Source organism: Passer domesticus, chromosome 4 (genome assembly GCF_036417665.1).
Source record: "Passer domesticus isolate bPasDom1 chromosome 4, bPasDom1.hap1, whole genome shotgun sequence".
Lineage (NCBI taxonomy): Eukaryota > Metazoa > Chordata > Aves > Passeriformes > Passeridae > Passer > Passer domesticus.
Window position 1 is genome coordinate 44,076,544 of NC_087477.1, and position 22,237 is coordinate 44,098,780.

At 35.5% G+C, this 22,237-nt stretch overlaps 1 long non-coding RNA gene across 2 annotated transcripts; it reads left to right on the forward strand.

The window, feature by feature from the left end:
• Positions 1-1,187: 1,187 nt before the first annotated feature.
• LOC135299986 (uncharacterized) lies at positions 1,188-20,248 on the forward strand. Of its 2 annotated transcripts, none has more exons than XR_010361837.1 (6): positions 1,188-1,302; positions 7,854-7,913; positions 9,163-9,486; positions 16,480-16,670; positions 16,908-17,019; positions 20,136-20,248. It is a non-coding gene; the product is annotated as an uncharacterized LOC135299986 (long non-coding RNA). The 2 variants fall into 2 exon arrangements; XR_010361836.1 differs by having other exon boundaries at positions 9,431-9,486.
• The last annotated feature ends 1,989 nt before the right edge of the window (positions 20,249-22,237 follow it).

The window sequence follows — 22,237 nt, forward strand, 5'->3', positions numbered from 1 at the left end:
CAACCCCCCACTACCATGGGAAGAGACACCTTCCATTAGACCAGGTTCCTTAATGACCCATTGAACTTGGCCTTGAGCATGTCCAGGGATGCAGCAATTTTCTGCTGCCTGTTGTGCTTCATATCCAGTCAGTTGTGTAAAAAAATAAATCCAGAAATGCTAATTAGCTGAAGGTAATGACAACAGAATGTGTCACTAACCACTGAAATATAGTCTGTGAATTAAAAAAAAAATCAATAAATCATCAGACTTTGTTAAATCAAATCAGTCACTATAATAAACCAATGACAATGCAGTGATGTATAGAAAATATTGAGTGCAAAATATCACCTATCATTGTACCCTAGACCATAATTCACCAGCAGTTAAGATAGAATGTAGTTTAATAAAGTCTGTCAGCAGGTGCCATTATACCGAAGAAGACTGACTTGATAGAGTCTATGCATCCAGTGAAACTCCTATTGCTTCTTGAGGCAATTGAATCTTTTGCTGCTTGCAGTCCTTTAATTGGAGTTTCCCTCCATTTTTGGGACTATCCCTGTTGAAAACTGAATTATGCAAAAAACAGGAATAGCTTTTTCTTAATATATTCTTTTGCAAATATGTAGATACTTTGGCTTCTAACATGATGCTTTTCCCCACCCCCACAATAGTCTGATAAATAACTCTTCAGTATTTTTAATTATCAGAATCAAATGTTGGTGGTTCTTCATTCACTATGGGTTTTGCCTATTTGTTTTGCTATTATTTGATTTTTTCCATGTACATAAAGAAAAAAATAATTTTTGAAATTGATTCATGACTAACTGCAATCATGACAGTGTAACTTTTATTTCTTCAGAATGGAGTGAATAACTGCTATATTACTTTTTAATTTACAAGCTGGATGTCCAGGGAGCACAAGGAGGTAAAACATATTTTAGAACTTAAACACTGGATGTTTATGAGTACAGTAATAATAGTAAGGTAAGAAATAATAAATCGGGTAAGGAACAATATAAATAACTCTAAATTTAACCTGAGGATGGTAAGACTATATGTGACAGGTCTAAGAATGCAACAGTCTTGCAAGCTGTTACTGCTGTGACAACATAGATTTTGTCAAGAACACAGCCAAACTAGGTGTTGTACACATTCATTAGCAGAACAAAAGTGGCTAATGTGTAATGCTTGTTTTTGTGACATCTGTGACACTGTTGGTGTCCCTTAGCAGTCTGCCTTGTACACAACAGGAAAGTATATTTGCAACAGAAGATCGAAAGATCACCTCTCCTGTCCTCCTGGAAATCTGTGTCCAACAAGGTAAGCCTGCAGTTTGGTCCTTTCCATTTTACTCTTATTTTGTGTCGAGGGATTTCCTATATTAAAAAAAAAAAGAAAAATATGTGAGTAATAAAATTGGGTACACTTCTATCAGCTCTGAAAAACCTGTGTTGGTTGAATTCAGTGCAGTGATTAATTTAAAAACAAAATGCAAATCAGGCAATGCTGCTCAGCTGTCTTCTGTAGAAATATTTCTGTAAGATCTAAAAAATATTTGTAGCATTTTTAAATTTCATAATGAGACAGGCAGTGGCATGGCAGCAAAGGGCAACTTCCAGCTATGATGTTCCTTTTCAGTGGTCATCTTAGTTCTGAAGGAATGAGGTGTAAGCCAGCAGTGCTGTCATGCTGTTGGGCCCCGCCAGCATGGGGGGGGAACATAGTTAAACAAGTGGCTGGTTTATGAGACCAGTGGGAGAGGTTGCTAAGCACTGAACTCTCTAGTTTAAGATAATAGTTTAGGTCTGGAAATTAACATGATGTGTCTTGGATTATTTTAATGTATAAATAACTAAAATGAGAATCCTCACTCTCTGCTGGCTCTTGCTGAAACTTGAAGCTCCTGATACTTCTTTCTGGATTTCTACTGTTTTGTTTAGTTTTGTTTTGTATGTGATAATCATCCTAAACAATGATGAGTCTGAATGGTTATTCTGGCTGCTTTGATTAGGTACCAACTACTACGAAGTTAATGTGTAATTTTATGGTTTGGTGTACTCTTGAGTATCCTTGCATCCAATAGGACTTTCCAATATTTCTACTATTTCTGTTTCTGACTGCAGGAGTTGGGTTTCTGTAAATATTCCTAGGAATCTGCCTATAACATAATTTTTCAGTGTAAGGGAAACACCTTTGTAGACTCATCCTGCATTTCTTGTCCATTCAGACTTTCAAAAGCATATGCTTTTGGTCCTGAAGTTCAATTGAAGAAATAGCATGACTAATATGAGGTATTTTGCTGTCTTCAATACCTTAAAAATAGTCACTCCTCTACCCTGACAGCACCGATTTACTGATTAATGGCCCATCATCTTGCCTTTGTATGAAGCAATTGCACTCAGCTCCTGCTGAATTACCAAAGGAGCTGTATAACAGCCTGCTGCACGCTATAAATGTTTCTATCATTCAAAACTCAGTGAGAACCACCAAATAATATTAGGACAGCAATTCCAGTCTCCTGATGTGCTCCTGAGGCAGTTGACCTATTGTTCCCAATAAGGACAATTTGGTAGCTTGAGACTGTACACATCAGTAGCCTCCACTGGACTGATCTGTGCCTCACTTATATAGTGTATTCACACTTTCAGCTTTCATTTCTGTTGTGGGGCCCCCACTGAGAAACCAGCTTAAAAGGATTTTCACAGCTCTTAGGCCCTCTTTATTTCCACTGAAACTCAAAGTAGATCTTAACTAGTGAGTAGTTAATTCAGTTGACCTAAATCAGTTGTCTGCAGGCCTGGTGTCTGGGACGGAGAAACTGTAAGTGTCTTGGAAATGGAGATGGCAGAATACAATTCTAGTTGCTACTGAAAGACTCCTAGAAGCAGGGTGGAAACATGAGGTTCTGGAGGTGTCATATCCTTTCCAAACCCTTCTGTTAGATCTGTAGTGTTCATGCCACCTTGGCTCTTGCGAGTATATTTGTTTTATGGACAAAGCATTCACTCATCACCTGAATTACCACAAGCTACAGTTGTTTGGAGTTTGTTTTCAAAGAATATTTTGTTCTTCTTTCCCTGCACTTTTTTTAGGTAGACAGCTGGTGCACCTTGCCCACCTGTTTCACTACGGCTGCCTTGGCTGTAAATTCCTCCTCTGATTTTTGCCTTCCTAAATTATAGTAGTTGTGGAGAATATAAGATGCTGCTTTCTATGTCTTCTGCAGCACTCTTAACTTTTTTTTTTTAAATTCTTCTCATTTGTATCCCAAAGGTAATAGCATTTGTTGGGAGGAAAGAATTCAAAGTGGAAGAATGACAAGGAGGATATTGGATTTACTCAAGTGACTTGTTGCTGGGAATGCTAAATCCTGGCACACAACAGTGAGCAACCATATATTATGCTTAGTGTTGCTTATCCTGTGTTTTGAGAAGTAGAATTTCTGTGTAGAGATAACATAGGTGTTCATAGAGTTTTGGAGGCCCTCTCCAACACATGCTTGAGCTTCCTGTCTTAGCAGTCAAAGCAGAGGTCATAAAAAGCACAGAGAAAATAATGGAGGTAAATTGTGCATGTGCCAGATCCTTTGATATGTTGAGGCTGGGGAATAAGTCACACATGCTTTATGCCCCTGCTAAGATGGAATGAGCTTTGCAGTGTATGTGCCCCAGCTTGCTCGTGAAATCCTCCAGCCAGCAAGGTGGTGGAATCAATCTATTCTTATCACTTCAGCTGTGGGTCAAGGTCACCTTGGTTATTTGCATCTATGTTCACACAGTATTATATTTTATAATTAATGTTGATAAATTCAATAGCACTTGTGGCTGATATCCAAAACTGTCTTTTCTTAAGGCTGGAGCTAGAAATTATCAAGTGTCTAGCTAGCTTTCTGACCCTGAAGTTTGTATTTCACTCCTGCCAGCACTGTGTTTCTTTATATGTGCACATGTCACCATTTGACATATAGCTTGTAAGGTCTTCAAGATATATGTCAACAAGTTAATCAGTTAGAGAGAAGGTTCATTAACTGAATAAGAACAGATGTGTGCATAAGGTAACTTATTCCTCATTAAAGGAGAATGTGTATGACCTTTGGAGCACTTAAGCCTCAAATAACTGATAGGTAGATGGTATGGAATATTATCTTTCTTTGAGGATTTTGTCTGAGCCATTTGGTGTTAGTTTATGTTACACATAGCAGCTAATGCTCAATAAATCTTTGTCATACTGTAAAGTGTGTGATAGATTCTGACAGAACCTAGCTGATATAAATAATATATTTGTTATAAGTAAATGGTTTACCATGTTTATCTTTTGAAATTTTTTATGGCCATGAAGTAGAGATTTAGAGGACTCCACTGCTACAACTATGCCTTAAATTAGCTTTTACTCTCACTATTAAATAGAGACTTGGATAAAGAGCAGGAATCAACAAGATTGGATTTGTTGGAAATTGTCCTCAGTGACTATTTGCCATTTGATTACTGACTGATGGTGATTTACCTGCCCTCTTCCTAGGCCACTTCTCAGCAAAACTGCAGATGAACACAGTCCCATTTTCCATGGATATTTTATTATTGAATGTTTGTTGAAGATAACTACCAGTAGGATTGTGTCCTGCAGTGGCAAATGCAAAAGTCTGGGCTGAAAAACATTGGGCTCTGACATTCATCATAAATTTTTTAGAGATTGCTTTTCTCAGCATCTCTACCCTTCTGGTTTGTTGTGCTTTCTTTACTGATAAAGATTCAGCACAGACTCTGAACATTCCCTACAATTATAATCCCAACAAATAAAATAGCTCCAGGCCATTTAGATAAAGATACAGCCTTTTAATCTTTCCTTTTTCAGTTTGCACCCTGTGGAGAAGGCCAATGAAAAAGGTTCACCACTTTCATTACCCTAGTTAGAGCTAATCAGAAGACTGTGAAATCAGATACCCTTTTGTCTGTGTGGTAGCGTATAATCATATTCTGCCTTAAATCTTCTTTGAGCTTACTAACCCAAGAGTTCTGTCAGCTTCAGTTCTCTTAGTTTCTTTCTTGCCCCATGTTAGACTCATAATCTATAAATCTATTCCAAGTTTCATCCAGATGTAAAAGAGAATAATTTTAAAAGCAAAACTCAAAAAGCAAACACACAGACTGCCAAAGGTATTAATGCTGTCCTCAAAACCTCATGATTTTTTAAAAATCTCTAGCATTCATGAATGTGTTTTTTCAGCATGTTAATAAGGATAGCAAATACCGTGCTGGTAACAATCTGAAGAAAAATTTTACTCTTTTCTTGCTGCAGTGCTTTAGAATTAATTTCATAATTATAAAACCATATTTCTTTTCTCTTGAATTTAAGAATTTACAGAAAGTTATCTGTAGTTAATTTGAAGCTTTATTGTAAAAATCTCTCTTAAAACCTCTGATACAGATTTTGAGACATATTTGTTTTATATGCCTACATTTTGTGCTTTGAATTTTGCCATTTAAGTGCTCATCACTCAGGTCTGGCCTCGAGTGTGATAAAAAAATATCAACAAAATATCCCTAATGTGACTCCAGTGTAAGTTTGTCTCAGAATAGGCATCTCAATTTTCATTCTGTAGTCGTAAATTTCACTCTAACACATTTTGCAACATCCTTGAGTTTATTCCAGAGAACTTTTTTTCTAATTCTTCCCAAATCTTACCCTGGGTCTGGAAATTACTTATCTATGGAGGGCTTTAGTTTTAACTACCAGTAGATCCACAGAAAATTGCCAGGGTTAGTTTAGGCAAACACGACTCCTATCAGTTGTAGTGTTACATTTCTTTATTTGCTGGATCTGAAGGTAAGGGCAATCTCACTCTATACTTCAACTTTACTTACTGTGAACAAGAGGTGATAGAATATAACAAGCATTCTACATAAAACATTATTTCAGTTGCTATGTACTAGACAAAAAAAAAGGCAAACATGCTGCAGATTTTTTCCTTAGAAATTAATGTCTTAACATCAGCTTTCCTCATTGTAGCTCCAAAATTAATCTATTTAGAGTGCACTTATAATAAAGAGGAAATGTTTTGTAGATGCAATTGTTCTGTTGCATGAAATCACATCCAAATAGTTGTTTTTCTGGGTTTAAAGTACTTTGTGTAACTGCAGTTGTGTAATGAAATGAAGATTAGTATACTGCATGTATGAGACTTGCAATGTAATTGCAAAGAAAAATTACTTTCCTTGCATTCAGCCTAACATTTTAGAAAATGTTAGGCTGAATGCAAGGAAATTCATTTGCATTTATGAAGTCAATCCCAAAAGGAGATTTTTTTTCTTTTTGGAAAATGTGAACCTAAAACTGAAACATGGAAATTAATTAAGGTGTACTGTGTTGAAGTGTATCTGGACAGGCAGAATCAAAAGTGCCAGCAAAATAAAGATTTTTTTCCATTTTTTTCCATTCTAAACTGAAAAGAGAGAACACAAGAGGCTAAAGAAAGGTTCCAGTGATAGTTAAATATATGACATAGTTCATAAATCTGTATCAGAGTGCTAATCTTCTGGTATTTAGATTAGTCAAAATTATTTAGCATATTTTATTTAGCAGAAAAATATTTTAAACAGTCATTGAGCTGATTTTATCACAGAACATGTGTTCATTGTTGAGTTAATCCTAGGGACAGAATGTATAATCTAAATTTTTATCCATTTGATGGTAGATCATCCATCATTAAGTTTCAGAATTCACCTGTCAGTGACAAAGAAATTTGATATGGTTGTTACTTGTTAATCACTCTAATATACTTTTTAGTTAAGGATATATGAGAACAAGAAAAACACTGAAGACAACTGAAAAAATCCCCTTACCTGCATAGTCATGTATTGATGTTTAATATACAAATATAAATTTAAACATGAATTAAAAACTGAGTTTAGGTTAGGGGCAGTCCAAGCGAAGTAATGTTAAACAGATGCAGGTCAGAGAGCACAGCTGACCCTAAGGAAAAAGCAGGCCAGGAGAGCAGTTAGAATGGAAAAAAATGTAGAATGCAGGAAGAAAGGTGCAGTTGTAGTTAATCTGCTAAATTAGTAAAACTAATTCCACTCCCTGAGAGGTGAGCAGGAATTTTACTTCTGATTTCAGTGGGAACAATTCAGCAAAGTTGGTCAAGACCCTGACTCAGTCCTATCCTACATCTTACAATTATTTGAACTCAGTGGTGGGCTGATTAGAATTTATGTATAACTTTTTTGCTAAACTTTGCCCTGTTCTTTTAGGAGAGTGCCAAGGCAGTAGGAAAGTGGTAAGAAAAGTACTTGTAATAGTAGCTGTTTAAAGTAATAGGCTAGTTCAATGTGATGATTGGAAAATATGTAAAAATCTTGAAGGACAATCACAGAGGTAGCTTGTTATAGTGCTTTGGTTTACTGTAATATTGATCCTAATTCTTGTACAGAAAAGTTGAATAATATTTAATGATGAATGTCTTGTGTGAAATGCTATAAAAGGCAGAAGCAAGTATAATAATTTTGTAATAACTCATAATAGTCAATCTTCTGTGCTCCATCCCCTTGCTCTAATTGGTGATCCCTGAACAGACAGCTTCTCTGGGAGCATTCCTTGCACCAGCTTCTAAGTGCTGTCATGACCTGGCACAACAGAGAAAAAGGGCTTCTGCTGGGTCCTAGTCCTGCTAAGTAAAGAGAAGGAGTGGATTACAGTAGCTTCTTCATGGTGAGACAATCCAGTCAGAAGATGGAGTAGATAGAATTATGAGTGTTTGCGGAAGATCCTCAGCATGTTTCATTCTAATGTGTGTTACCTCTTGGAAATGTTTCTTCTGATTTTGATTAACAAGAAAGTTGACAAACTCCTTTTATTTCTGACCTATTTTGCAGCTGTTCTCAAGTCTTCAGAAAATAGAAGAGGGACACAGAAATATCACTTCCTATGGGCAGGTAAGTATTGCCCTCCATTGTTTCCTCTCGAGTTGAAACATGGTATAGAAGTTCCAATTATTTAGTACACACATCTTGAAAACCCATCTCTAAATAATGTATGTTGACTGTATTCAGGCTGTAGCTTCAGTATTATGATCTATAGGATAATTGCAATGGATGTATATAATTCAGACAGATAACGGATAAAAGGGAACTGCAAAAGTATGCCTGGGTCTTTTATTGATTTCTGCCACAATAAGAAGCTATTTTTGCAATATAATTGCTGGTAATGTTTAAAGGTTTTGTTAATTTTGAGATTAACTAAAATTAGGACTTTTTCAGTAACCTGTGTGATTTTAACACATGGATCACTGTGAAACACACATGTAAAATTCTTAAAAGGCATTCATCAGTGTCCAAGGTTCTGCTTACAGATGAAAGGAATGATTCTCGAGTTCAGGAAAACAAAACAAAATTATTTAATGGAATGTCAAGGTCATTTAAATGACAGTGTTTGTAGAAAATAACAACTTGCTCCTTGCAGATTAAAAAACAACAGGGATCAAATTCTGAGATCCATCTAACAAGGGTTTTTCTATTGGCAGACTATATTTTTTCCAGTTTTCAAACAGGCTAGTTCCTGGGGTAAAAAATGAAAGAAAAAAAGTAATCAAAGATGTATGTTTCCCTCTGGTAAAACCAGGATAGAAAACAATAAAGAAAATCAAGATTTAATTGTTGAGGGTTTTAAACAAAAGTCTGTACTGATTCAAGTAAATTTTGAATTTATGGCTCACCAGTGAGTAAGGAACTCAATATGATAAAAGTGATTATATTTGTCACATATGTGACAAATATAAAAAAAAACCCAAAATCATGTTGGTATTGTTTTGCAAGAATGGAGTTGTTAGCACTCTGTTCCAATTCCGTTTTGGATCATTATTTTCTCCTTACTGAATTTCACCTGCCATTCAAAGTAGATGCAATTTGTGTTATAAAATATTGTGTAAAATCACTATAGCCCCTGAAAATTCACCTTAGACCTAGCTATGATTACTGGGCCTGAAAAGACTCCTGCATGGTGTATGTTCAATTTGGAAAGAACTTTGTGATCCTGGTAAAGTGATATGTGTACATGAATATATAACATCAGTAAATGTTAGGTAAAGTGTGAATTTCTAGCTAAAACAGTCAAATGGTACAAGATTAGCCAAACCTTTGATAGGAGGGAATGAATCTTTAGATCTTTTTCCCTCTTCATTTGCAGTTCTGTCAGTCACTCGATCAGAACAGTTTCTGTGGATGGAGATAGGAGATGAAAAGGAGAGAAGAACGCTGAAAGGAGAAATTATGTTTTAGCTTAATCCTCAGCTGAAAGAGCTGTAACATTCATGAAGTCAGATTGTACCACAATGGAGGAGCATATTCCTTCCATCACAAGAAACATCCCTCCTTCACATCTCTCATTCATCTCTCTCTTGTGTCTCAGTATGGGAATACTGCTCTTACAGCTGTGCTTTCCTTCCTAATGATAGACTGGCTCTTAATACAATCAGGAGATCTCTGAAAACCTGGGGCATTTCCTCCACTGGTAAGTGCATTAAGATGGGGAAAGAAGAAGGTGGAAAAAGTCTGACATGTGTCTGGGGCTACTGATGGCAGGTATCACTTTGACTTTATTATTTCTTCTTCTAAAAGCTTGTTGTCTTCCAAAATACACATAAAGACTCATTAAGAAATAGAATTTTTAAGCAATGAAAAAAATTACTTGTTTATTTTTTTTTCTTCTGTCCCAGTTATCATCTGGGATGCTTGACTTATTTTTCAAGCTTGAAAAAAGGTATTTTTAGATAAATCTCATTATTTTTCTCCCCACATGTGAAATTTAGCACTGAGAGGTGCATGACTTTTATCAGCAGAAAACATTTTTGCTATGTAATTTCCAGGTGCTTTTGCATTGGTCTTTTTTATAGGCTTCTATGATTTGAATATATTCTTTGAATTGAATACTTGATTTTGAAATTATGTAATGTTTATTTTTTTAAAAATCTTTTTTTTTTCCTTGTGCCATCTCCCTACAATTTTTCTTCTAATGCTGTACCTCCAACTATTAGAAGTGATTTGAAAAGTTGCCAACATGTCTTTGAAGCCTGAAAATTATTATGTAAGTTCTAGTGGTTAAGTCATAATGATACTTAGCTCCCTCAGCACAAAAATGTGCATCACTTAACAAGTTACATTTTTTAAAATCATTAAGCCAAGAATCCAAAATAAGATACTGAGAGCCAGTTCCATTATCCACTTAATAAAAAAAGGTCAGAGATTGTTAGTTGTTGATTGTTAACTGATCACTCGTTGATCTTGCTGAGAATCTGATGCCAATTTGCTTTTGCTTCTTTGTGAGTGAAGTGCATATTCCTTCATCAATATAGAAATTGTCAATACTTGTGGATTGTTTGTATTTTTTTTCTCTTAAAAGGGTGTAAATGACACTCCTTTATTCATTCCCTACTCAGATAAATGACAATATCACTACTATGTTCAAAACTCCCAAAAATCACACTTTTTAATGTTCCTTTAAGGAGCAATTAAGATAATTTCTGGTGACAAGTGTCTTGTGTTAGACATAGTGAATTCAACCCATATTCCCCCAATTCAAACTAAAGAAAACATAGAGATCAGATTTGGTGGTAGTAGGGTAGAAGATGTCTCAACAGTAAAAAGAGTAATTCTACAAAATGAATAGTTTCAAATGGCATATTTAATTTTCTATGAAATATATGTCATCTGCACAAATGTGCATTAAAGAGGTGCTGTCATGAATTTAAAATTTGCTGGAAAAGCAGAATTTTTCTTTTTATACTGTACAACCTAGAGAATAATAATAATAAAAAAGTGACATCAGGTGCTTTTAATGTTCCAACTTGTCAGTAAATGTTATAAGTAAAAAAAACCCACTAGTTATATCCAAGAAAATGAATGCCAGTTTCAAAATGAGATTATACATTTGCATGAATATTATGCAATTTGAGTAACAATTATAATGTCTCATTTTTTTCAGAGATTTTAATGTGCGTTACCAACATGTCTATTTCTAGATTTGGTCCAGAGATATGAAAAACAATTTTCAGAGGACCTTTCTGCATAGTTATAAATTATAAAAAAATCTCTGCTGCTATTTTCCTGTCTTGGATTTGCATAACTTATGTCCATGTAATTCTGTGGGGTTAGGTGTCTTTAAAGGCATCAGCTATTGAACAAAGATGTTTCCATTATTTTTGCTTCATAGGATTTCCCTTTTTAATGATAAATTTTTTTGCTTTCACATCTTTGGGTCATTATGACTATGCAGTAATTTCTAAAATGGCAGTTTGAGGGGTGCCAAAAAATGGTTGTCTGATGGGAAAAGACCCATAAAATTTTTAGTGCAGAGCCAAGGAGCACAGTGGAAGGCTCTGTCTCCAGTCTTGTTTAATTACCTATTTAGGAATTGTCCTGTGGATGTGATTAATACAATCAATAAACTGATTAATACAATCAGTAAACTGTCTCTACTAATACATGATATATTTCCATACTTTTATTTTATAGATAATTTCAAACGTGTTTCCTTTCTGACCTCAATTTTATGTGCATTGCAGAAACTTCTTTCTCATTTAATTAAATTTGATCATCAATTTGATAATCTGATAAATTTGATTGTCTAATTTCTTCAATGAAGATTGAGAATGATTGACCCCAAAATCTGTGTACAGCATGCTTTATGGAAAAAAAGCTAATTCCCTAGAAAATAGATTTATATTTTAGAATACTGTCTGAAGGACTGCTGTATTTCTGCAAAACTTATATACCTTATTTCTAGTGCATCCAAAAATGCATCTTTGTGCTTTCATAAAGACATTGGGCTTTCACACAAAAAAAAATCATACTAGAGAGCAAGGTGTATAATTTAAACTATTATTTTACAGTAATTATATAAAACCTGCATTATCAATATTACATATTTATAAAACATTTTAACCTGTATTCATTTAAAAAAATGGTTTCAAAGATCACATTAGAAGACAAAGATTGGAGTGACACATTTACAAAAAAACTTACTATAAAAGCCCATTGTTGCTTTAAATTTAAGTCCTCAAGACTCCAAATCTTCCTGTACTGCATTACCATCAAAGACAGTGACATCTATGATTTCCTTCTCATAAGAACATAGTGACCAACTGCTACTTTTTTTGCCTTCGTAGGCTTTTTTTGTAAACTATATGGTAAAGGAGGGGTAGCTTTTTATATTACTTGGCATGTTCCTTGAAAAGATGAAGATGATACACATCAGAATAGGGACACTGACAGATGAATTGCAGCAGCGGTGTCTTTAGCAAGCTGGATCAACTTGGCTGTAAATATGCCTGAGTCAGTGACTTCAATCATTGTAGTTTGTAGATAAACAATGAAATGTCAGACGTTCCTATTTATATGCTGATATCCTGGCTAGCTCACCATTCCTTTTCCCTTTTCCCTTTTCCCTTTTCCCTTTTCCCTTTTCCCTTTTCCCTTTTCCCTTTTCCCTTTTCCCTTTTCCCTTTTCCCTTTTCCCTTTTCCTTTTTTTCCTTTTCCTTTCCTTCCTCCCCTCCCCCCCACTTTGAAATTCCATCATCCAATGCCATTAGTCATTGCATTAAAGTCCACATAAAAAGCAATTTAATTTTTTTGGGGGTTTATTGGGGTTCCCATTACTTTGGTAACAAGGCACTTGCTTTGAATTTCCAGAAGGATTTCAGTTCTTTGTGCCCAATTTATGGCCATTTTTTTCTTCTGTCACAATATCCTAGATATGAAATTATATTTTTCTCTTTTTGATACAGTGACTCTTGATATGTCTGCAGAGGGCAATCATATCAAATCTTGGACTTTTGGCAGGCTAAAACTCGGTTCTTCTCTCCCTCGGTATCTATTTCTCTGTGATATCTATAGCTCTTTTCTGTATCTGTAGCAGGAATGATCAGAAGATTTGTGAAATTTTAAAGCCCTTTGAGCCTCCCGTGGTCACAGAAATGCTCCTTTCTCTCTGCAGGGGCTGAGAAGCCCTTGCTGAATTTGCTCAGACAGATCTTGTTCTCCCTGAGCATGGTGTGGGGTGCTGTGGTGCTGAACAAGGCAGGAACTCTGCCGTAGTCCCACAGCAAAGAAAATCTTGTAATTCTCATATGGTTGTGTTTGAGGATCCCAGGATGCGGGAAGAGATGAGAATCTTGACTCCATGTTTCAGAAGGCTGATTTATTATATTATGGTGTTATATTATATTAAAATGCTATACTAAAACTATACTAAAAAGAATAGAGAGAAAGGATCCTTCAGAAGGCTAGAAAGGAATTGAAAGGAATGATAACAAAAGCTTGTGACTCTCAGAGAGTCTCAGAGACTCTCAGAGACTCACAGCTCGATCTGTGATTGGTTATTAAGTAGAAACAATCCACATGGACCAATGGAAGATGCACCTGTTGCATTCCATAGCAGCAGATAGTTATTGTTTATATTTCTTTCCTGAGGGTCCTCAGCTTCTCAGGAGAAAATCCTGGCAAAAGAATTTTTCAGAAAATATCATGGTGACACTCTTATACCTGCGAAGTAATAACTGATAAATTTGGATGTTGGTAATCTGGCTCAAGTGCACAGTAAAAGGTGGTTTAGTTTATAACCTCATAATGCTGAGTATTCTGACCTGAAGTCCTGCTAGTGTGGGAGCATCCTGGTGCCTGTTTATTTTTGTGCAACTAAATTGCTGAGTTATAATTTGTAGGAAAACATGAGTTTTAGAATGCAAGTAGAAGATAAGTAGGTGTGATTAATTTTCAGTCTTGTACTGAGCATATTTCTTTTGCAGTTGCAGAAACCTGAGCTGCATAGGTTCAGGTTATAATTTGAACAGTTCATTCAAGTAGCAATGTGGTGAAAAATAAGGTCTCAGGAAGGTCTGCCAATGAAGACTGCCACTCAAAGACAGAAATATTTAACAAGTAGAGATAGAGATCTTTAGAAAGATATCTTTGAAATAATTTACAATGTAAAATGAAAATAATTAGCCTAATTTATGTAAATTGCATGTCATGCCACTCTGTGTAATGTATATGTTACACTGTTGAAGACTGTGGTCTCATCACTGCACTGAAAATTTTATAACTGATTAGAGTGAGATGAAGATTTTTTCAGTAGTCCAGTCTAAGCTCATTTACTGCTATTGTGAGACAAGAGATGCTCTTGTCCTTTCATTACTTTGAAACTCTCATCATGTGAGTATGATCAAATTGTTTGAAACTCACATGCTTATCCAGAGACAATAGAGGGTGGAATTCACTGAATAAATTCAGTGAATACAATGCAGATTTCTTATGTATCTATGTAAAAACACTTAAAAATATTGGTAAACAAATCTGTCTGAATGCAGTTTTCCATGTTTAATTTTTTAGACTAGCTTAGACCATGCAGAAAATTTTCAAAATTAATTCCTTAAAATATTTAAGGAATTAACATAAACATTAAAACATTAACATTAAAAATAAAATAGCATTTATGAAATGTTTTTTGTTTGTCTTTTGTTAAATTTTTTTAAGTTAACACTGAAAAAATGAGAAAACACCTCTGTCTTTTTAACCCCCACTAGAGTCTTTGAGATTACTTTGCCTACTTAAAAAAGAAAACTAAAATAAGCAATTAGATGATCTACATTTATTTATTTATATCAAAGCTTTATGATATTTCATTGAGGAAATAAGGCAGTGAGGCCACCTTATCAAACATTCAGAAATTCAGCATGACATAAAGTCAAAACTGTACCCACTTAAATATGAAAGTAAGAAAGATTTTGATTGTGTGTAATAACAGCTGCACAGGAAGATTGTTTCATTTTAGCTGATTTAAAATAGGATCTATAAAGAGAAAAGCTTTGTAATAGTGTTTGCTATTCTATTTTCTTCTGGCTTATTTTTAGAAAAACTGGCTTTTTTTGTAACACTTTGCAGGATACCTAAGTCTCTTACCAACAACTGATGCTTTCTTCTTCCATTTAAGAAAGGAACTGTAATTCGGAGATGATAATGACAAAAGATGTTGGGAAATTTGGTGCAATGGGGCTTGTCTTATGTCTTTTTTTTTTTTTTAATGGGGAAACCAATCTGGACATGTGTCAGCAAAATGTACAAACCTAAAGAAAGTAAACTTTTTGAAAACCAGATATATTCACAGAATGGGAAAGTTAGAAGGGACCACAGTGGGTCGGTTTGGTCCAGCCTCCCTGCACTATCAGGGTCATCCCGCAACACATGGCACAGGATTGGGTCCAGAGAATTTTTGAGTATCTTCAGTGAGGGAAACTCCACACCCTCTCTGGGCAACCTGTTCGAGTGCTCAGTCACTTCACTGTAGCAAACTTCTTCCTCGTGTTCAGGTGGAACTTCCTGTGCATCAGTTTCTGCCAGCTGCCTCTTGTTCCATTGCTCTGCACCACTGAGCAGAGCCTGGAAACATCTTGTCAGCCTCTTTTCAGACACTGATAGACAGTGATGAAGTCCCCTCTCAGTTGTCTCTTCTCAAGGCTGAACAGGTCTTTCCTAATTAGAGAGATGCTCCTGTCCCCAGTGATCCTTGCTGCCCTCCACTGGACCCAGATAAAAATGAATGATTTAATGGAAAAGGAAATAAAAGGCTGTAATGGCCATGTAGAAAATGCTTTAATGTTGTGCTAGCAAATAAGAAAGTAAGACTTTAAATTTACATTTCATTAAAATGAATCAGTGTATAAAAGCACACAATTTTGAAGAGTACGAAAATAGTGTTTTGAGCTGTCTGGTTAACCTTGTTTATCATAGGCATACTGTAATATCAGCCAATAACTGTGGAATGCATGATAATTTATTCTTCTATTCTTTATATTTATTTGGATATAACTTTTGAAAGTGAGGTCATAAATGTTTCCTTAACTTACTAAAAGACATTTCTTTGTTTTTATTCAATAACCATGCTGCCATTAAATCAATGAAAAGCCCAATATCTGCAAGGTATAGATGAATATGTACAATAAGGTATGCACTGGGAATTATAACTTACATACCAAACCTCTTTTCAGAAAAAAGTTTGGTTAAAACAGAGCCAAGGTAAAGACAAAATATATGAAGCACAGGTGAACTCGATACAGAAAAAAGAAATCATCCCAAAACAATTGTACCTGAAGGTGCTAGAATGAAATAACATAAAAAGTATTGCTTAGTAAAAAAGTGAAACATCACGTAAGCAAGAGAACATAGAGTTTATTACCTGTATGTTTTCATAGCAGGGTTGCTTGAAAGATACAATTGCTATTGATCTATTTCTGTTGAAAAAAGTAACATCACTCATCTATTCTAGATAAATTCAATCTCCTTTATTTTAGGAGTTGAGGTACTGGAGTGAGTGGACCAGAGGTCTAACTTGCTCCGTATTTTTATTCTGACCTTAGGAAGGATATTATTTACTGTATCTGTAGCAACAGAAGAAAAGATAATTTCTTGGTTGTTTAATTTAGAAAAATTTTCTCTTTTCTGTTTTTCTAGGTCTTAAACTTCTGCTGGATAGAAATCTCTGCTTTAATCCTGCAGTTTTGTACATATTCCAAAACAAAGATTATTGACACTTGTAAGAATTCTGGGTGTTAATTAGCGATATGTTACTTTTGGATCTCTAAGATTTTGGCCTCAATAGCTTCAAGGAACAGTGAATTCTGTTCTGCTATGTGGAAGAAAAGGTACTTATTATGAATTTAGCATCCTTTAATTTTTTCATACCTATTTATTACAAGAAATGGAGATGGGAAGCTCCCAATCATTTCCAGACTATCAGTGCATGTGTTTTTTTTTCTGACGTCCTTACATTAAAACAAAGAGTAAGATTTTTGTATCACCTTTTAAAGTAAAATGATTCCAACCTTACTGAATGTTTTTCCACTCATTTATTAATTTCTCTGGAACTTTTTTTTTTTCAGAAATTTGAGCTTCTTTTTCTGAACCTCTGCGGGTTTGACACTTTTTTTGAAACCCTGTGATCAATGCTGCACATAATATTCTGGAGGAGATGACATTTTAGATGGATATGTGGTAATTTCTTGACTGTGATGGCACATTGAGCAATTGATGTTTTTTATTTCCTCCTTTTCTCTATCTTCATTGTCAGTAAGTTTGAAAGGCACATGCCCTGTACATGAGTACCACACAGAAATTGAAAGGAGATATGATCACTCTTTTTATTCTCTTCCTTCGTATCACTGTTGAATTCAATTACTGCTGTCTTTGAAGTTTCTGGCTCAGAAAGAAATATCTACTTCTTCAGTGAGTGATTTGGTCTGGGGAGAAGTACTGGGATGGTGGCTGGGGTAAGGGCTCATGCTATTTTCCACTGAAAAAGCCATGCCTCTCAAGGCATCAGAGCTACCTGGGGAGCTGGTGAGGACAGATGCCAGCACAGCCTCTGGCTGCAGTCAATTTTAGACCTTTTAGAGGTCTAACCTGCATGAAGCAGCTTGGTGTGACAACCTAGTCCTCTCATGGCAAGGGGTTTACTGCTAGAGGATATTCATGGTCACTTCCAACACAACCCATTTTATGTTTTGAGGGAAAGGAGTTTTCCCTTTTGTCAGAATATTTTACTTGGTTGTGTTATATATTATCTTGTTTCAGGAAACATTGGGAGGTTTCATCAGAAAGTTACATCTTGTTGCAGAATTTCTAAACATAGGCAGTATCCTTCATCACTTCAGCCTTCCTCCTCTGCTGTGTTTTCATTTTAAAGGGTTTTGAACTTTTATACTAAGGGCTCCATTCCTTGGTCAGATGCTGAGGCATAATTTGTGCATTGAGGGATGTTTGATGTGGGTGGGACACTGAAGAGTTTCACACCATCTGTGTATCAGAGGTACTTCTAATTAACTTGGTGGAAGTAGCCTTATAGGAGCAGTGCTTTGCACTCTGAGATCCTAAGTGTGTGTGGAAGGGGAAGAGGGAAAAGAGGAAGAGGTCAAGAGAAGTTATAAGGAAAGGAAGGATGTGGAGTGAACATAACTGCATCCTTAAAGAGAGGTGTTTGCTGTATTTAGAGGGTGTGGCCTTAGACAGGAATGCAGACTCCCAACCTGTTCATTGATTTTGCTTCAAGTAGTTAGAACGTTTATCCCTCATTTATCCCAAAATGTATCCCTCTCCATAGGCTGTGTTCTAGGCTGCAGAGTGTCTTTTCCACTGTCTAATCCACTTGCTTTACTAACATTATATGGAGCAGGCTTGCAGCTATGCTGTGTGATTTTTGTGGGTTTTCAGACTCCTCCTTCTCCCTATACTTCGTAGGCTGAATTATAGGAAACTAAGTCAGAGGTATATACCTCATTAAAATGAACAAACAAGAAAAAATAGATATTTCAGTGCTGTAGATTTTAAATTTCTTTTAGATTTGGATCTAACATCTGTCTCAGATAGAAAGGCTTTTCCTAATAATGAATTATACATTAATAGTCATAATCAAAAGAAAACATCATGGGAAATTGTCCAAATCCCTGAAAAATGTCTAAATTTCTCTTCCATTTCACATTTATCCTACAAACTGGAGATTACCTAAAAATGAAATGTAAATTTTGGGCTGTTACATGGGTTCTTTCAAGCAGTTTCTTCACTCCTTTCTAATGTTGTATGGTATAAGTGAACTTGGAAAATACATTTCTTTTTCTTTTTGGTATTATTATTTTAACCTTTTTCTTTTTGAAGTACTAAGCTTATCATGAATTCTAAAATCGAATCTTCTGTAAGTGTTAGTAATGAGACAGCAGAGCAGAGAGGCATGGCTTCTTCCCATAAGGTTTTGCTTTCAGAATGAACTAAGTCGTATGAAGTGTGGAATCTGAGATAAGGCATGAAATTTTTAGATGGTGCCAGCTGGAATAGCTCCATTAAAATCAATGGAAAGACACCAGTTTTCACCACCAGCTTGTGACTCACTCCCAGGGGAAATAAAATGGTTGATATAAATGTTTCAGTCATGAGCCTCTTAAAGTGAACAATTGACATGGCAAGGGCAGATGCTGGTATTTAAAACTGAAGATAATTTGGGATATTGTATTCTGGATGTGGTAGAATCTGTTGGTTTTATCTCTATCACCCAGTATTGCTTTGAACCCCACTCATATTTGAGCTTTTTAGAAAGTAGCTGAATGATGTGAAGTTTCTTAGAGCTGTGGAGTAAACTGTGGGCTGCTGCACAGCATTAGGATGAATTCTTGCTTTTTATAAAGACTTAAGCAGAGAAGGAGAAAATCAAATCTTTTCATTCCTCACAAGGCACACACTGAATTGTACTACTGAGTCCTTTGCAACAATATGACTATTGACAGATACTGTTACTACTAAATTCAGTAAAACCATATTTATGCTGATACATATGCATGCAATTTTTTGTCTTTTACTGTAAGGTGGGTGTGGGATGCCATTTTCCAAGCTGAATGTGGCAATAGCAACAGCCAAACCCATGTGTGATGTTGCCTAATGGACTTGGAAAGAAGGGAAAGCAGTTTGGGGTTTTTCAAAAGTCACTTTCAGATTTTGTGATTCCTACTGTGAGCTCAGGAAGCCCCCAGGCAAGAAATATCTAGACTAAGAAGCAGAAACATAGATTATTTATTTGTTTTAACTTTACTGTTTAATAACATGAAGAAAACAGAGAAAAAGAAGCAGGTAAGAGGCAAGGCAGAAAGGTCCCTTCTCTGGGAAACAGTGATAGACTTTTATGAATCATGATTCTACAAGATGTGAATTCTACAAGATGTTTCATTTCATGGACAGCCTGGTTTCCCCATTTGCATTACCCTTGGATCAGTGCACAAGCAAGTTTCTCACTGTAGAGTTTTATTAATGAGGTTATTGTTAAGCAAGAAAGCTCAACTGCTTTCCTTCCAAATGAAAAAAGGAACATTTCCATGGGCTAAGATTTGCCCTCTAGCTAGGCTCTTGAAATCCCACCAAGTTAAAACTTATCCTCTACCCATTTTAACTGTTACAGTGACAATGAATGGACTTTTTCAAAATATGCCCCATTAACTTTAATATGTGCTAAACTTTGTAGCAGAATTTTAATTTTCTGCCTTTCAATACAGCTGTGCTTTTCTCTCTGATGAAGCTTTTGTGCTGAGGAGAATACTCACACTAGAACAATAATGATCTTATTTTTCCAGAATTCTTAAATTATTCAACTCACAAGTTAGGATCATAAGATATTTCAGACTGGAAAGGACCTCAGGTGACATCCTCATGCAGTTTCCTACTCAAAGCACTGTCAGCTGTGAGGTGAGAGCAGGATACTCAGGGCTTTATCCAACAACTCTTGAAAATGGTATTAAAAATTGTAAGAACAGAATAGAAATTGTAAGAACTTGTAAGTTCTTGAAATCAAAGAAATTATAAATTCACAATTACTAGATTTAAAATATTAGAAGGTGCCTTTTTGATTATTCACTGTAGTACCTGTTTATGGCCCTATTGTCTTTAACTTTGTCTGAGTTTTATTTATCTGTTGTCTTTAAGAGACTCCTGAGGCAATTTCAGAAGTTCACTAGCTACTGTACAAAAATATTTTCTTTTAAAAGCTTTTAACTGATATGATAATTTAATTAAGAGCTAGCTGTTTCTCTTTGGACTTATTCAATAAATAGTTCTGAGTTCACTCACCTTTGTGATTTTACAGACTTTCAAACATACCCCATCATCCTTCTGTTTGCATCAAACTATACCAGAATTTATTAGCTGTCCCTGTTAAGGTTATTACTCCATCTCCACACCTTCTTAGTGCCATGACATTTTTCTTGAGGTGCAAAAGTGCCCACAGCACTGAAGATGTTTGTGTGGGGGAGGCTGCTTAGCCATCCCTTGATACTTGAAGTCTGCCAGAGACAGATGTGTAAACCATAGCTTTTAAATTATATGGTAATGGAACAGAAAGGAACTGTACAGCTGTTGTGTAAGCAAAAAAGGAAATTCACTGTTGATCTTGTGGTGGTGGACATCCAGTTTATCTGGATGTCTTACTTGCTTTTGGGCTGAGTCTTTTCTTTGCTCTCTTCCACTGCATCACTGAGTGTGGTTGTATTGTGATAACTAATGAGTTTGTAAATGCCTACAAAGGTAAGCAATTAATATTTGTGACGCTGTTACAGTAAGTGTAAGGCAAAAGCTTCAGAAAAAAATGAAACCCAGAAAAGATTTTGTATAGATTTCTGGACATCAGAGAATGACCTAGAAATCAACCTTCACTGCTTATCAGGACTGCAGACCTAGCTGGGGTATGCTCATCAAACTCTTATACTTGTTTCTGTTCTGGGACAGGAGGATGTAGGCTAGGAGATATGGATGATGCTTCAGTGTGGCAGGGGGCTGGAAGAGGCTCTTAAGTCTGCTAGAAAAATGTTCCTGCCTGTCTTGTTCATGCTGCTCAGTTACCTGGCCAGAAGATACTCCTCATAAAAGAAAAAGGTTAGTAGACATAATTAAAATTGGTAATTTAACAGAGCAGTCAGAAATATTTTGTTTCTCCTCTTTCCTTGAGCCATCCAGTTTCCAAAAACTCAGCTAAATGGCTTTTTCTCTGACACCATCTCTGAGAGGTACTAGTCCTGGCTTTCAAGATTCATATCACCTCATCAAATAAATTTCTGTGCTACAATAGCTGAACAAAAGTTAAGGGAAATGAAATAATATGTAAAAGAAGTTTTGAAAGTTTAAAGCCAGATTTGATTCACGCAAGTAATACAAGTTTCCTCAGAAAGCAGTGACTTATTTTAACTGGAATTGGAAAATATTGTTTTTTAAAATGTAAACTGTCATACTTTATTTCCTGATATCAGCAGTGATTTTATTGACAACTGTTCAAAGAGGTTTTACTTTTAATCACATGCTCAGTCTTCACAAGGCTATTCACTAGAAAGGAGGACTAATTTTTTTCATGGCTCACATTTATTTTTGCTCAGTGATGGAATTAATGAATTGTTTTAATGAAAGATTAATGTCAAAATATGTGTTGTGGAAACAGAAATGTTTCTTATTCAGATCTCTCTGTATTCCTCTCAGAAAACATCCAGCTTTGGAAACTTTCCAGTCAGAAACTTTCCAAGTTGATACAACTATGAGCAACATGCTACTTTGATTTAAAAAAAAATATTAACTATAAGAACAATACTAAGTATTCTATTGTCAACAAGTCTACAGTCACAGGCAAGTAAAACTAAAAACATTATAGACAAAGTCATCACTACATAAAGGTCTTCTTGACTAACACTGGAAA